The following is a 17917-nucleotide window of genomic DNA, read 5'->3' as shown; positions in this document are numbered from 1 at the left end:
ATCACGTAACAAAACCTAGTTACAGCTCACCAGGGCTAAAAAAGGAGGCATTGTTTGTGTACCAAATGGAATCTGCAATTGTTCTTAGGAAATGGTGGCATACATCTTAATTAAAACAACTGAAAAGAATCTGAAACTCTTTTCTGTATTCCTTTAAAACATTTCTTCCCTTTTATTTTTTTAAAAAAGGACTCCCAGTAGAAATTGTGGAAACTCTACGTTTCAATCAAGACAGTCAAAAGAATGATTTGAATTTACAGGCCTGTAATTGGAACAAATTGGAAACAAAAGAAGAGCACATTTAAGCCACGTGGTATGGCCACAGTACGGCTGTGTACAGTATGCTACAAAAAATGATGTTTCTCTAAAGCAAAGCTAACTCCACAGCAGTCTCCAAGCAATTTGCATAAATGTCTCTACCATGATTTTTTTTATTTATGGGCCCTAAGTTTCTAATTAAATACTAATTAATATTATCACCAGAATTGTCTCCCATCCCCAGCTCTTCATAGCTTTGTCACTTTGATTAATGCACAGTCATTTATTAACTTATTTAACAAGCCGGGGTGCCTCATGACAAACTAGATTAAATTATCCTCATAACAGTCTCATTACTGGGAAAAAAAAAAGGGGGGGAGTTTTAAACTTAATAAAAATTATCCTCAATAATGTTAAAGCTTTTTCACCATACCCTTAAAAGATAGGAATAGGTTTCTTGTTTGATTTATAATATATGGAGTTGTATAAAGCATCCATTAACAAAATTTATAAGTTCATTTAAGCTTGCACATTCCAGTAGTGCTGTAGCCTTGGGTGCTTATTATTTAACTTTTGCTGTAGTTATGAAGATAATTAATGTTCTGACCAGACAGGGACTGAAATACCCACTAGAATGAGATAATTAGAGACATAAATAATGTTTAGGTTCTTGTGTGCTGCTTTTTAAATTAATTGTTTTGTTTTCCATCCAAACTTGATAAAGGAGAAAACAAGAGTTTACTAAGGAACTATGCGATGAAGGTGAGATATTTTCTCTGGCAGATTAGCAAATGCTGCAAAACCTCCCCACTTCTGGTTTGGAGGAGGAAGTAGGTGTGCAAGGTGTTTTGCCTGTTTCTGGGGAAATGGTGTTCGACCCTCATTGCTCTCTGGCTCCCTCTAGTGGCCAGGCCCTGGTGGCAAGCACACCTTGCTGTGTGAGGCCTGCTTGTTAGCAGACATGTAAGGAAGCCGAAGGGGCATAAATCAGAAATGAGAACTAAAAGAAGTCTCTTCGTTAAGCAGTGGGGTGAACTTCTCATCTTAGTCAGACTCCGAGGAGAAGGAGCTGAACATGACTACGGCAGCAAATTTTTCTTGCTGACGAGGTAGGATACAGGAAGCTGTGGCCCAGGCCGTGCTGGTCTCAAAACAAATATGTATAATTACACTTAAAACATATGCAGAGCACTGATCCTTGGTGGGACTGTTGATTAAAATACCCGTTCAGCATGTTCTGAAGGCATATTGTCTTCGTTTTCAGTTTCTTGCTAAAATAGCACCCTCATTAACGTCCCAAGGTCATCTGGTGAGAGGGACAGCAGAAATATATCTACTGAGAAACGTGTTTGCACTTGAAGCTTCCTTTTGGTCTGTGGTGTTCTGACTCTTTGGGTCGGGTGGTTGGAAAGGGGCAGTAGCTTGTTGGTCACAGATAGGGAGCTGAAACCCTGTATGGATAATACTTTACAGTTTATAAGCCCTTTGACAATCTGTGAGACCAGAAGGAGGGACTGTTACTACGGTTGCTGAAGAGTCACATGGCGATTTCAATTCACAAACTGGCCGGCTGATTACTTCATTCCTGGGAAGAGCACTGGGCTCCATTTCTTTTGGTATCAGATGTTCTTCCTGCTGTTTTACCTTTCTGCCTCTTGCCTCCATATCTTCTTCGTCGCGCCCTCCTTCTCCCTCTCACCTTCTCTTTTTATCCTTGGCTCAGCGCAGAGATAACAATAACTCCACTTGTTCTCACACTAAAATAGCTCACTTGTCAGAGCTGCTTGAGGACTGGTGCCACAGAAATTCCGTGAGCGGAAGAGTGGCTCAGAGAATTTTCTGAGCGAAGAGTGCTTCATGGTCATAATCACCTCCAATTCACACCCCGCCCCTGGGGAGTAAGCAGATGGCCAATATCTTTATTATTTATAACTCTTATTTGGCATTAAGATCTCTGTCTTTGCAAGTCTATTAGCAGAGACCTATTGGTAAGTGGATGGTGGCTTTGGCCAAAAAGAGGTCCACATTAGGCCAAATCCTGGTGACCTGATTCACTCAATTTCCTCCGGGCAACCTAGAGTTCAATGTTGCAGGCCATGTCGAGTATTCATCTTGGGAAAGTAGACCAAATTAAATTACACAGGGCCTCTAGGATCCTAATGAGGAGATGTTACAGATTAAAGTAGAAGCACAGTAAAGAAAGAGCTCTTGGTCAGCGCAAGAAGTTGGAAGCCCAGCCAGTCTTCTTCCTGTCCAGGCTCTTCTATTTGAGTCCCGTTGGCTTCATTATGATGGCCTCAGGAAGGGAGGGGAGGGGAGGGGAGGGGAACAATGGGGAGATGGAGAGAGGCTGAGGATTAGGATGTGTAGCTCGGAAGAATAGAGGAGAAGACTGTTTTTCAGTGGTTCTCAAACTTTAATGGGCAAAACAGTGTTTAAACGCAGACTCCTTGATCCAGTTTCAGAGTTTCTGGTTCAGTCTGTCTGAGATGAGGCCCAGGAATCTGTGTTTCTTACAGGCCTGTATGGGATTCTGATGCTTGGACTCAGTCCACGGACCACTCGTTACAAAATACTGGACTAAGAGGGGGAGAAAGAGAAAAAGAAAGACTGATGGGAAGTGAAGGAATTTTGCCCAAATCAGCTTTACTCCCAGAGAAAGTGCTGTGGCTCTATTGTGCCTTCTATAGATTCTGCTTATCCGGGGTTGCCTCTCCTGGTGGTGAGCAGGGGAGGAGGAGAGGGGGTGAAAGCCGCCCTCCAGGGACCAGTGAGGGAAGCTTGGTCACAACCACATCTCCTTTGCTCCCACCAGCACCTCTCCTAAGGGCTTATCCTGGCAGCAGTTCCAGTTCATATTGGTCTGCTTGAGGTTGCTCCTTTAAGATTTGTCTCTCTCCCCTGCCCACTTCCCCCCCAACCCCAATCTCTCTGATAATTAAGGAGTTAGCAGGAGTCTGAAGGAAATGGAGGTACAGCTCTACCCTAACCCAGGGCTGCTCTGAACACTTGGGTGAAGAGAAGATTGTCTGGAGGGGCCCCATTTCTGCCTCCATAGCAACCTCCTAGAATAGTCGAGATGATCTAATCCCCTTTACAAGGTGTGAAAATAGGGCTCAGTTAAATTGCCTCAGGCACACGCAGCCTAATGTGAGTTGGAGTGTGCTGTGGAGTGTCTGGCTCCTGAAGGCCTAGTCTATTGTTTGGGTCACAATGGACAGACAGAGGTGCTGTGAGAGCAAGTAACCCTCACACAGCTTCAGAATTAACGATGTGCCCAGCTGGTGACTTCCTGACCCCTTGGGGCTTTCTCTGTTGTACTCTTCATGCTTTTATAACCATGAGCCAGAGTGTTGGAGACACCACAGTGTCTGCACAATTCAGCTCAACAAAGTTTGTGGGCCACGGCAAGTGCCAGAAACTGTGCTGTGTGCTGGGTGTACAATGATGAAGGAAATTGTCTTGCTGGTCTGGCTTGACTGTGAGCCCCTTGAAGGCTAACGGTGACATTGCACTGAGCTGGGGGCTCTGAAATAGTAAGTTCAGAGCTTAGTTGTTATTGTTATATTAGGTACCGTCAAGTCAGTTCCAACTCGTAGTGACCCTATGTACAACCGAACGAGACACTGCCCAGTCCTGCTCCATCTTCACAATCATTGCTAGGCTTGAGCCCATTGTTGCAACCACTGTGTCAATCCATCTCACTGAGGGTCTTCCTCTTTTTCGCTGACACTCTACTTTACCAAACATGATGTCCTTCTCCAGAGACTGTTCCCTTCTGATAACATGTCCAAAATACATGAGATGAAGTCTCACTATCCTCTCTTCTAAGGAGCATTCTGTCTGTACTTCTTCCAAGACAGATTTGTTTGTTCTTCTGGCAGTCCATGGTATATTCAATATTCTTTGCCAACACTTAATTCAAATGAATTACCTGGAACCGTAAATGTCTTGGTCATCTAGTGCTGCTGTAACAGAAATACCACAAGTGGATGGCTTTAACAAAGAAAAGTTTATTCTCTCAAGTCTAGTAGGTTACAAGTCTGAATTCAGAGTGCTGACTCCAGGGGAAGTCTGAAAGTGCAGCTCTGTCTCTGTCAGCTCTGGAGGAAGATCCTTGTCACCATTCTTCCCTTGGTCTGGGAGCATCTCAGCACAGGAACCTCAGGTCCTCTGCTCCTGGCACTGCTTTCTTGGTGGTATAAGGTCCCCCCATCTTTCTGCTCGCTTCTCTCTTTTATATCTCAAAAGAGACTGGCTTAAGACACTACCTCATCTTTAGACCTCATCAATATAACTACTGCTAATCCATCTTATTACATCATAGTGATAGAATTTACAACACACAGGACAATCACATCGAATAACAAAATGGTAGACAATCATACAATACTGGGAATCATGATCTAGCCAAGTTGATAGGTATTTTTGAGGGACACAATTCAATCCATGACAGTGTAATTCTTTCAGCATCATGCAGCCACCTGGGCAGAGAACAGAACACTCACGGCTAGCTGGGTTCAGGACTGGTTTTGCAGGTTGGTCGCAACAGAGGGAGGAGACAGTGGAGGGGTGTGGTTCCCAAACTGGAGAGAGCATACCTACAGGGGCTGTGCCAGATGATCCATTGGGGAGGAACAGAGAATTTTAAAGGTTCTATTATATTGCCCTTTTTAATCTCACCCTCTATGCATTTCTATATTTGTGGTATGTTTTAAAATGAAGATAATGTCAGTCTACTTTATACAATTTATGAATATACAAATATATATTGGGGATATGTGCTTAATTATTTTTCTTTTTTTTTTAACTGTTAGATGTTGTCTTAATTTTCTAGTGCACCTGTAACAGAAATACCAAAGTGGGTGGCTTTAACAACAGAAACTTATTCTCTCATAGTTCAGAAGGCTAGAAGGCTGAACTCAGGGCACTGGCTCTAGGGGAGGGCTGTCTCTCTGTCAGCTCTGGGAAAGATCGTTGTCTCTTTTACCTTCTGTAACCCCAGTGTCTCTTGGTTCATTGATGATCTTCATGTGGCGTCTATCTCCCCCATTTGTGCTGGCATGTCTCTGTGTCTATGCTGCTCTTTATATCACTCAAAAGTGATTAGGTCTAAGACACACCCTACACTGATAATGGCCTCACTAACATAACAAAGAAACCCCTATTTCCAAACGGTATTATATCCACAGGTATAGGGATTAGGATTCTAACACATATTTTGGGGGACACAATTCAATCCTTAACAGATGTGCATAGTGAAACAAATTTGTAACCACTGCTTTAGGGTACTGGCAAAAAGTAAGTGAAATACTGAGCCCTGAGTCTAGGTTGGAAGGGGTAGGAAGTCAAATCAGGAGGGAGCCTAGGGAATGGAGAAAATGTAAAGAATGAAAGAGAGAAGGGTTCAGTGAGATTGAGTCAGGTTAAGTGTATTTAAGGGAATAAGGATCTCAGGAGAGGAGCTGTGATTGGAGAGTGGGATGTAGATTGAGAATTCCAAAGCAAAGCAGATAACCAGCAGAGAGAAGGAATGAAGGGGAGTGGAAGGCAGGTGTGGTGGGTGTGTTATCCACATGAATTTTAAAGTGCTTGAGCTGATGGCAAGATCTGGGATAGAAAAGAAGATGGCGAACCACCAAGATGTCAGTGGGGGGCCCTGGGTAGTGGTGGGCAACCAGATGGCATAAGCAGAGAGGAGGAGGGATTGACATGAAGGTAGAAGTGGGCTGATCTTTTAGAGGAATAAGAAGGATACAGATCCTTCCATTCCAGGCCAGGCAGGTATGGGAAAATAAGGTGCCCTGGCTACAGAGGACTGGGATGGGATGGGTAGTGCCCCAGTGAGAGAGCCAGGCTCCAGTGGAAACAGGAAATGCAAGGAAATTCTTCCCACAGAAGCTAAAGTTGAGGTGGGAGTTGCTCACCATGGGCATGAGGAAAAGTGTTTGGAATGAGGGGTGCAGTAGGAGCAGGTGTCAGAGAAGATCAGAGTAGCCTGGAGGTAAGCCTTTCAGAGAAAAAGGAACACTTTGGGGGAGGAGGGAGGCTGAACAAACAAAGGCACTCCCTTTACTACTGTGGGTATGTGCTGTTGAAACCCTCTGCTGTCTGGTGGGGTGTGGAACGGACTTTGCAGCCTCATTGTCATTTTTATTTTTTTAAGTAACGTACACATGTCTTTTTATTCAAAAATAAAAAATAAGTTATCTGTAAGCATGGACATGCCAGCCGTAAACCATTATATGTTTCGTCAACTGAAAGCAGTATCTGATGGTTATAGTGATTTTCATAAACATCAGGCGACCTTTTCTTTAGTCTTTTTTTACAAGTCATTTCTCTGACTTTATTGGTGAGAAACACATCCTAGAGCTTCCTGTAACAGTTCATTAATAGTGATAAAGCACTATTTTAGGAATTAGAACATGCCACCTCTGCCACTCTGCCCACGCCAGGGTCCTCCTCTTTAGGATTTTTGTGACGACTTCTGCTCTGTTTAACAGATACCACAGCTGCAGTATCCAATGAGGCAGTCCTTGCCACCTTAATGGGACCAGTGATGCCTTTTTTCATCCTATCCACAAAATCTCCAAGCATAGCATCATAACCAACCCCTGAGGAGCTTTGCATAATGTTCTCTGCTGTCAATGATCCTCCTACATGTTCATTCTTGGGAGGGTCATTGCAAGCATTTTGAATGTCTGATAATCTCTATACCAGTTTTTTGATCTTCATTAGTTGGAATTAGCGAGTCCAAGGCTGGAATACACTGAAACCAAGCAGAGCCACCTCCTACAAAGAGGACTCTTCAAAGGCAGCAGGAGTAGCTTTTGATGCATTTGGAACTCTTTATTTTCATTCACTGTATGTCACTTGTCCCACCAAACTTCAGTATGGCTGCTCCATCTCAACATTTGCCATATGTTCATTCAGTAGCAACCTTTCTTGGATACATTTTTCAATCTGAGACTTAGAACTTTTCCCTTTCCCTTTCTAGCATATGGCATCACCTTTGGTCACAACGACTTTTCTAAGGCTGAACATCTTCACAATTTATGGTCTACTCCTCTTCTTCAAACTCCTGCAAAAGCATTTAAAAAAGAGCCAATTTCAGGGTATAGTTTTTCTTTATTATACCAAACTTGTTCATAATATTTTATGCAGGTGTTTTGATGAGAATCCAGAAACATCTTGGGACACCATATTTCTCTGAAATGTGAGTATTTAAGACCATTGCTGTTTCAAGACAAGACTTGTATATAGAGCTTTTCATTGCATTCATTTGAATTATTCATTTAATGCTCATAACTCTGTCACTTAGTATTAGCTTCATTTTACAGATGATAAAATGGAAACTCAGAGAAAATTCACCAAGGTCACATACTTAGTAAGTGGTAGGACCAGAACTAGACCCTGGGTCTTGATCTAAGTCCACTGTCCTCGCTGCTAGATCATTCTGCCTTTCGAATTAAGGACAGATTAGTCAGCAAGATCATTTCAGATCACACACATGACAGGTTAGTCTGGAAGAGACCCCACATTCTGTCTAATTCAACCCCTGCCTTCCTAGACATCTAGTAGATAAGTAGTGAGCAAATGTTTTTCAAATGTTAGTATCTAATTATGAAAAATGTCAGTTCTAGGACTGTATACCTATAAATATTATCCCTGGAAATAAAAGTAACGTTTGGTAAACGTACAAAAAAAAAAAGGATAAATTTGCACGTTATTCTTGTAGAGGGACCATGCTAATTGTCTCTGTATTGTTGCAATTTTAGTATATGTGCTGCCGAAGCAAGCTCTGGTATTTTAAAAAATTACTATACTACAATAGAAAATATCAAAGTGTATTACATATAGTAAAGGTAAATATTATTTTGTGAAGCATTTATTTTAGTTTCATGTATGTGTACATATTTGTGGGTTAGGATGTAATGATGTAAAGTTTATTTCCTACTGTGGATTCCGCTGACAAATGTTTGAAAGCCACTCACATAGTGGACAGAACATTGGAAAGTGGATTAAGATACTTGATTCTAGTCTCTGCTCTGCCAGCAACCACCTGTGTGAGCTTGGTCAAGGAACTTAACCTCTCAGGCCTCCATTTCCTTATCTTTAAAATGAGTAGGTTGCGCTAGATTATTTTTGATATCCCTCTCTTTAAGATTCTGTAATTCTGGCCATTCTTTCATATTATCAATGAAACACAAAATCCTTCCAAATGGAAGATGGGTGGAGAGAGGTTACAAGAGAAGAAAGGATGCCTAAGCCAAGTGTAGTCTCATGGCTTTGCACCCCAGCAGCTGTTGACCTATTATTTATTCTTGCTGCTTGTCATCACACTGGTTGCACCCCAAGATGTTGCTGACACAAGGGTGTGAATGATGACCACAGTTAAAGCCAACTTGGAAGCCTGTGGACCACAGTGGAGATGAGGACTGCCAAACATACACACCTGGTACCAAGCTTGGTACTGTTAGGTGCTCAGAAGCAGTTTTTGATGACAAGTATGATGAATATTCCAAGTGGGAAGCAAAGGAAAGACAACCTAAATAGAATGAGGTGAAACTTAGAGTCCTATTCCCTTTACAATCTAAGTTGCCCTGGAGTAATAAAGATCTACCTTGGAAATAAATAATGAGGAGGAGGTACAATTTCAGGAAATATGCGAAGTAAAATGCTTAGTGTGTAACTCCTTCCCTGGTATAGACTAATGCTTGGTTTTCTGTAAAGAACAGGTACCTGTTACCAGTTTTCAGTCATTTGATGGATAAGAGGTAAAGTTAAATTTCATGATGGAGAAACATCCAAGAGATTGTTTGCTTTCCATTAATATAGAAGATATCTTTGACACTCTGAGGTCATGTGCAGATACACACACTCATATACATACACATACATACAGGAGAGCTGATAAATGTATTAAATGAATAAATTATTTATTGTTCTCGGGACAGCATACAACATGACAAGAAATGAGATGTATCTGTGTGATATGTACGCAAGTGTAGAAATTGAGGGAGTATTTTTTTCTCTGATAGAAACATAATGCCAGAAAACGTCTTGCCTTTGAAAAACAAAAGTACAAAGATGTTCCAACAATTCAAGGTTATAGTTTTGAAAAATTGCTTGTTATTCATTGCATTTGCAAACAGGGCATGGAGAAGACAATCATCTTTCTTAGCCTGGATCTCTTTAGCATGCTTCAATTTAACGTCACCTGCTATGTAAGCTTTAACAAGATGTGTCTCTTGGCTTGGAAAAAATGGGTTGACAAGAGCCTTGTGTGTCAGAACGCAGATCAAAAGTGGATTTGGTTGTTATTGAGCATAGCGTACTTTTAAAGAAATAAATTAATAATTTAAGTCATTTTGGTACTTGTGGAGGGCACTGAACTGAGAGTTCTGGAGCCCAACACCTGTCTGCTGTCTAAGTGCATCATGGACATTGTCATGGAAACACCCCCACCTAGCCCCACAAATGATTCTCTTCCAGTCACTCCCGCTAGGCTGAAGAGAAAATGTAACCTGGTTGTCATGGATTGAATTGTGTCCCCCAAAAAACGTATGTAGCAACTTGGCTAGGTCATGATTCCTAGTATTGTATGATAGTGTTATCTGATCTGATGTCGTTATGTGTTGTATACTCTACCACTATGATGAGATTATATGTGATCTCCTCATGTGTTGTAAATTCTATCACTGTGATGAGGTTATACTGATGAGGTTGACAAGATCAGTATCTTAATGCAATCTCTTTTGAGATATAAAAGACAGAAGCGAGCAGAGACACATGGGAACCTCATACCACCAAGAAAGCAGTGCCGGGAGCAGAGCGTGTCCTTTGGACTTGAGGTTCCTGCGCAGAGAAGCTCCCAGACCAAAGGAAGATTGATAACACAGACCTTCCTCCAGAGTCGACGGAGAAAGCGTTCCCCTGGAGCTGACGCCCTGAATTTGGACTTGTAGCCTACTGGACTGTGAGAGAATAAACTTCTCTTTGCTAGAGCCATCCACTCGTGGTATTTCTGTTAGAGCAGCACCAGATGACTGAGACACCGGTGGTTGACCTTGGCAATGCAGGAGGCACGGCTGGACAGAATGGGGAGGAGACACACTTGCAAGGGTCTGCTTTGTGTAGGTGACTGGGTTGATTTAAGAGACAAATACCTTTTTGGTCATGACCCACCACAACTGGAACTAAATCTATGAGCCTAATGCGGGAAGTTGATGTAGCAACTTCTTCAGTTACTCAGTTTACTTTCAAAAGACAAAAACAAAATAAAACCCAAAACCGAAATAAAAATTATTCCAAAACAAGGGAGAGCCAAGATAGTGGATTAGTCAGACACACCATGCCTTCCCTCTATAGCAAAGACCGGAGTAACCAAGTGAAACAGATACAGATGACAATCCTGGAACCCTGTACATCAAATGAATGGATAAAGAATTAAATCGGACACTGATCAGAAGAAAAAACTGAACAAAAACAGTAAAAGAGGAGAGATATGGAGCAGAGGTGCCCTGTCTGTTGGCCTGGCACAGCATGGCCTTCTTGAGACAAAGCCAGCAGTGATCCCAGGTAAAAAGTATAGGAAGGTAACTTCACGGAATTCCCAACAGGAGGCTGAGAAACTGTGTAGACATATCTGGAGTGAAGCAAGGTGAGCAGGACATGAATCTGGGCTAAAGAGGAAAAATGCAGGAAGGAGGGTGAGAGCTCCAGGGATCCTGTTGTCCACAGAACAGGAAGGGAGCCAGGACCCAGAGACAAGCTGATTCACCAGCAGAGGTCCCTGACCATTAGGGTGGGCGGCACGTATGCAATAATAAATCCACAGAGTGCCAGTGGGAAATTTCCCACCTGATTGGACTCCAGGCAGCCCCACCCTCCTTGCACTTGGTTGGGGCCAGGTCCTGCATGCTGGCTGCAGCCAATGAAAAGTGCCTAGGCACCCTTGCCTCATGACCAGAGGAGCACACTCTCCCTCCTCCCACTCTTCTGGTGATTAGCAGCATGAAGTCCCCCATCTCTGCTGCCCCGACCACCAGGGACCATAGTATGAGCTCCCCTCTTCCCCCCACCTAGCCCCATCCACCACCCCCGCTGCCCACATGGTGAACAGCGGAGAGCAAATGCTCTCCAGCTGCCCACCCCACCCCCCACCCCCACCCACTGACCTGCTGAATGGGTGGACAGTGTGGGACTGTGCTCCCAGCTGCCTATCCCACTCTCCTGCCCCGTCCACCTACCAAGCAGGTGGAGTGCACGGGACTGAGCACCTATGCGCCCTCCCCGCCTCCCCACCCTGCCCATTTACCAGGTTAATGGAGAGTGCTCCTGCGCTCCCGGTTGACCACACCCTAGTCCCACCCACCTGCTGAGCAGGTGGAGAGTGCTCCACACTCATGGACTCCCACCCTACTCCAGCCCCACCCACTCACTGAGCGAGCGGAGCTTGCTCACATGCTTCTGGCTGTCTATGCTGCCCCCCTGCCTTGCTCGCCCACTGAGTGGGTGAAGAGTGCTCCTGTGCTCCCAGCAGCCCACCACACTCCTCGCCCACCACCCTGCCCACCTGGAGAGCAGCTGGGAGCACTCCTGTGCTGCTGGACCAATGACAGGCATCCACTTGGCCTGCCCTCAGCTCTTTCACACACTCAGTGAACAGCAAAACTGTCTCACCCTGCCTGCCACTGTCCTGTCCACCTAGAGACAGGTGGTGAGTGCTCCCATGATGCCAGTCGAGTGAACATCGAAGCTCGCCCTGGTATATCAAAACAAAACAAAAGGAAAAATCAGGATGAAACAAACATACAATCAGTATATAAATAAAATAACACCTTAATGCTTCAGAGACTGCAAAATATAACAAATCATACAAAGAAACAGGATAAGACAGCTGAAATAAATGACCAAAATAAAGGGGCAGAAAACATTTCTGAAGAAGAAATGATAATAGAATTACCTGATGAGGAATTCAAAAGACTTATTTACAGGATCCTCAAAGAGGTCGAGGAAAACACAGGCAAAATCCTAGAAGAATTCAGGAAAACAATTCAAGAACAAAATGACAAGATAAGCAGACAATTAGAAACCATACAAAAACCACTAGAAATCAAGTAGGTTAACAATAAAATATCAGAAATAGATAACTCAATGGAAGGACAAAGAAGTAGAATTGAATCAATGGGAGAAAGAATCAGTGAAGTAGAGGACAAATCCCTTGATACTAACTTGTTTGAGGAACAATCAGAAAAAAGAATGAAAAAGAATTAAGAAAGCCTAAGAGTGGTTATGCTGGACACCATCAAGAGGAATAATTTATGCATACTAGGAATTACAAAGGGGGAGGAAATAAAGAAAAATACAGAAAGAATCTTTGAAGATATATTGGCTGAAAATTTCCCAAATATCATGAGAGATGAGAAGGTTACCATCCAAGAAGCTCAATGAACCCCATGCAGGATAGACTCCCTCAGAAATCAACCAAACATATTATAATCAAACTTTCCAAAACCAAAGACCCCCCCCCCCAAAAAAAATCTGAAAGCAGCTCTTGAAAAACAAAATATCACTAACAAAAGGGCACAAATAAGACTAAGTGCTGATTTCTCATCAGAAACCATGCAGGCAAGAGGGTAATGGGCTGACATATATAAAATCCTGAAGGAAAAGAATCGCAAACCAAGAATCATAAGTCCAGCAAAACTGTCTTTCAAAAAAGATGGCAAAACTAAGACATTCCCAGATAAGCAGAAACTAAGGAAATTTGTAAAAACCAGACCAGCCTTACAAGAAAGATTAAACAGAGTCCTTTAGATAGAGAACAAATGACATCACACTACAACCTGAGATAAAGACACACAACATCACCCAGATACCAACCCAGATAAAGACTTCATAAAAGCAAAATAAAGCTAAAAAACTGACTACAGGGAACCAGTGGAATTAAGCTGTAGACAATGACAACTTCAAAACAGAAAAGGAGAATAAAAGAGGTGGTTATAGAACTTCCATATGTGGAGGAAGTCACTGAGATTTTGAGACATAACAGACTGTTTTAATTTTAAGAGGACTAAATTAAACTTCAAGGTAACCACAAAGAAAAGTAATAAACCTACTCACCAAAATAAAGAAGAAAACCAAAAAGACTCAGTAAACACAAAAATAACAACAATAATTGGTAGGAAAAGAAAATCCATATACAAAAAGAACTCAGCACAGAAAAGTAAAAGGAACAAAGAAACTGTTAACATCACACACACACAAAAATAACAAAATGACAGCAATGAATCCATACCTATCGATAATCACACTGAATATAAATGGATTAAATGCACCAGTCAAGAGACAGACAGTGGCAGAATGGATATTAAAAAAAAAAGACCCATCAATAGGTTGCCTATAAGAGATACACCTTAGACACAAAGACATAACAAGTTAAAAATCAAAGGATGGAAAAAAAAAAAGTCAAACCAACAGTATCCAAAAGAGAGCAGGAGTAGCAATATTAATTTCAGATACAATCAACTTTAAATTAAAGTCCATTATGAGACAAAGAAGGGCATTTTACAATGATTAAAGCATCAAGCCACCCAGAAGACATAACAGTAATAAATATCTATGCACCCAATGATGGAGCTCCAAAATACATAAAACAAACTCTAACAAAATCGATAAGAGAAATAAACAGTTCTACAATAATAGTAGGAGACTTAAACACACCAATTTCCACAATGGGCAGAACAACTAGAAAGAAAATAATGATACAGAAGATCTAAATAACAATCAGCCAACTGGACCTCATAGGCATATACAGAACATACCACCCAACAGCACACAATACACATTCTTCTCCAACGTGCACAGATCATTTGCCAGAATAGACCATATTTTAGGCCAAAAAGCATGCCTCAAAAAATACAAAAACTTCAACACAGTACATAGCACCCTTTCTGATCATAATGCTATAAAACTAGAAATCAGTAACAGAAAGTTCAAGGAAAAAAATTAAATACATGGAAACTGAATAACACCTTACTTAAAAACTACTGGGTCATAAAAGAAATTAAAAATGAAATTACAGAATTCATAGAATCAAATGACAATGAAGACAAAACATAGCAAACCCCTGGGACAGAGCAAAAGCAATGCCCAGAGGAAAATGTATAGCAATAAATGCACACATCGGAAAAGAAGATCCAGAATCTATAACTTAACCTGACAACTTGAACAAATACAAAAGGAACAGCAAAAGAAGTCCACAGTTACCAGAAGAAAGGAAATAATAAAGATCAGAGCAGAAATAAATGAAATAGGAAACAGAAAAACAATAGAAAAAATCAACAAAACTAGAAGTTGGTTCTGTGAGAGGATCAATAAAATTGCCAAACAAAGGGAAAAAAATGAGAAGATGCAAATAAACAAAATAAGAAATGAAATGGGTGATATTACAATAAAACCAACTGAACTAAAGAGGATTATTACAGAATATTGTGAAAAATTGTACTCTAACAAATTTGAAAACCTAGAAGTGGACAAATTTCTAGAAACAGATTATCTACCTAAACTAACACAAGCAGAGGTAGAAAACCTATGTAAACCCACAACAAAAGAAGAAATTGAAGAAGTCATTAAAAAAAAAGAAAAGAAAAACCTCCCAAAAGAAAAAAGCTCCAGTTCAGATGACTTCACTGGAGAGTTCTATCAAACTTTAAGAGAAGAGTTGACACCAATTCTACTCAAGTATTCCAGAAAGTAGGAAAGGAACGAATACTGCTAATTCATTCTGTGAAGCCAGCATAACCCTGATCCTAAAGTCAGGCAAAGATACTACACACACACACACAATTACAGATCAATATACCTCATGAATTGTGGTTAGGTGCCATCGAGTCAGTTCTGACTCATAGTGACCCTATGTGCACCAAAGGAAACACTGCCCTATCCTGCACCATCCTCACCATCATTATTATCCTTGAGCTTAATGTCTAGCCACTGTGTCAATCCATCTCATTGGAGGATCTTCCTCTTTTTCCCGACCATCTACTTTACCAAGCACAATGTCCTTCTCCAGGGACTGGTCCCTCCTGATAACATGTCCAAATTATGTGAGATGAAGTCTTACCATCCTTGATTCTAAGGAGCATTCTGGCTGTACTTCTTCCAAACAGATTTGTTAATTCTTCTGGCAGTCATGGTATATTCAATATTCTTCACCAACACCATAATTCAAAGGTATCAATTCTTCTTTGGCCTTTCTTATTCATTGTCAAGCTTTTGCATGCATATGAGGTGATTGAAAATACCATGGCTTGGGTCAGGTGCACCTTAGTCTTTAAAATGACATACTTGCTTTTTAAGACTTTAAAGAGGTCTTTTGCAACAGATTTGTTCAATGCAATATGTCGTTTGATTTCTTGACTGCTGCTTCCATGGATATCGATTATAAAAAAGAAACAAAAACAAAAACCAAACATGTTGTCATCGAGTTGATTCCAACTCATACTTGATTATGGATACAAGTAAAATGAAATCCTTGACAGCTTCAATATTTTCTCCATTTATCATGATGTTGATGATTGGTTCACTTTCAAGGATTTTTATTTTCTGTATGTTGAGGTGTAATATATACTGAGGCTGTAGTCTTTGATCTTCATCAATAAGTACTTCAAGCCCTCTTCGCTTTCAACAAGCAAGGTTGTGTCATCTGCATATCACAGGTTGTTAATGAGTCTTTGTCCAATCCTGACGCCTGTTCTTCTTCATATACTCCAGCTTCTCAGATTATTTGCTCAGCATGAAGATTGAATAAGTATGGTGAAAGGATACAAACTTGACACACAACTTTCCTGATTTTAAACCACGCAGTATCCCCTTGTTCTCTTCAAAGGACTGCCTCTTGGTCCATGTAGGTTCCTCATGAGCACAACTAAGTGTTCTGGAATACCCATTCTGCGCAATATCATCCATAATTTGTTATGATTAACACGGTCAAATGCCTTTGCATAGTCAATGAAACACAGGTATTCTATGTTTTCATAGTCAATAAAACACAGGTATTCCCTGCTTTCAGCCAAGATCCATCTGACATCAGCAATGACATCCCTCATTCCATGTCCTTTTCTGAATCTGGCTTGAACTTTTGTCAGTGCCCTGTGGATGTACTGCAGCAACTGCTTTTGAATGATCTTCAACAAAATTTTACTTGTTGAAGATAAAATTTTATTAGTTTTATTAATGATATTGTTAGATAATTTCCTCATTCTGTTGGATCACCTTTCTTGGGAATAGGCATAAATATGGATCTCTTCCAGTTGGTTGGCCGGGTAGCTGTCTTCCAAATTTCTTGGCAAAGATGAGTGAGCACTGCCAGCACTGCACCTCTTTGTTGAAACGTCTCAATTGGTATTCTGTCAGTTCCTGGAGCCTTGATTTTTGCCAATGCCTTCAGTGCAACTTGGACTTCTTCCTTCAGTATCATCGATTCTTGATCATATGCTACCTCCTGAAATGGTTGAAGGTCGACCAGTTCTTTTAGGTACAGTGACTTTGTGCATTCTTTCCATCTTCTTTTGATGCTTCCTGCTTTGTTCAATATTTTCCCCATAGAATGCTTCAATATTGCAACTCAAGGCTTGAATTTTTTCATTGGTTCTTGCAGCTTTAGAAATACTGAGCGTGTTCTTCCCTTTTGGTTTTCCAACTCCAGGTCTTTACACATGTCATTATAATACTTTACTTTGTCTTCTCTAGCTGCCCTTTGAAATCTTCAGTTCTCTTCATCATTTCTTCTTTTTGCTTTAGCTACTCGACGTTCAAGAGCATGCTTCAGAGTCTCTTCTGACATCCATTTTGGCCTTTTCTTTCTCTCCTGTCTTTTCAATGACCTTTTGCTTTCTTCATGTATGATATCCTTGATGTCGTTCCACAACTGTTCTGGTCTTCGGTCGTTAATGTTCAATGTGTCAACTCTATTCTTGAGATGGTTTCTATATTCAGGTGGGATATACTGAAGGTTGTAGTTTGTCTCTCATGGTCTTGTTCTAATTTTCTTCAACCTCAACTTGAACTTGCATAAGAGCAATTGATGGTGTGTTCCACAGTCAGCCCCTGGCCTTGTTCTGACTGATGATATTGAGCTTTTCCATCACCTCTTTCCACAGATGTAATCTATTTGATTCCTGTGTATTCCGTCTGGTGAGGTCCATGTGTAGTAGCCATCTATATTTTTGATAATATGTATTTGCAATGAAGAAGTTTTTGGTCTTGCAAAATTCTATCATGTGATCTCCTGCATCATTTCCATCACCAAGGTCATACTTTCCAACCACTATTCCTTGTTCTTTGTTTCAAACTTTTATATATATACATATTTTATTGTACTTTAGATGAAAGTTTACAGAACAAATAGTTTCTCATTAAACAGTCAGTACACATATTGTTTTATGACAACAATATGTCAACACTCTCCCTTCTTGACCTTGGAGGACCTTATTTTTTTTTTTTTTGGTGAAAATATACATAGCCAAGTTTACACCATTTCAAAAGTTTCTACATGTACAGTGACATGGATTACATTCTTCCAGTTGTGCTGCTATTCTCACTATCCTTTTCCAAATTATTCCATCACCATTATCTTCAACTCATTGCCCCC

General features: G+C 41.0%; 1 pseudogene; it reads right to left on the bottom strand.

Annotated features, from left to right (window-relative positions):
* Positions 1-7961: 7961 nt before the first annotated feature.
* Positions 7962-8060, bottom strand: LOC111820216 (uncharacterized; annotated as a pseudogene).
* Positions 8061-17917: the final 9857 nt, after the last annotated feature.

Source organism: Trichechus manatus, unplaced genomic scaffold (assembly GCF_000243295.1).
Source record: "Trichechus manatus latirostris isolate Lorelei unplaced genomic scaffold, TriManLat1.0 scaffold00029, whole genome shotgun sequence".
Taxonomy (NCBI): domain Eukaryota; kingdom Metazoa; phylum Chordata; class Mammalia; order Sirenia; family Trichechidae; genus Trichechus; species Trichechus manatus.
The sequence above is the reverse complement of the archived record's forward strand: the minus strand, read 5'-3'. Positions and strand labels throughout refer to the sequence as shown.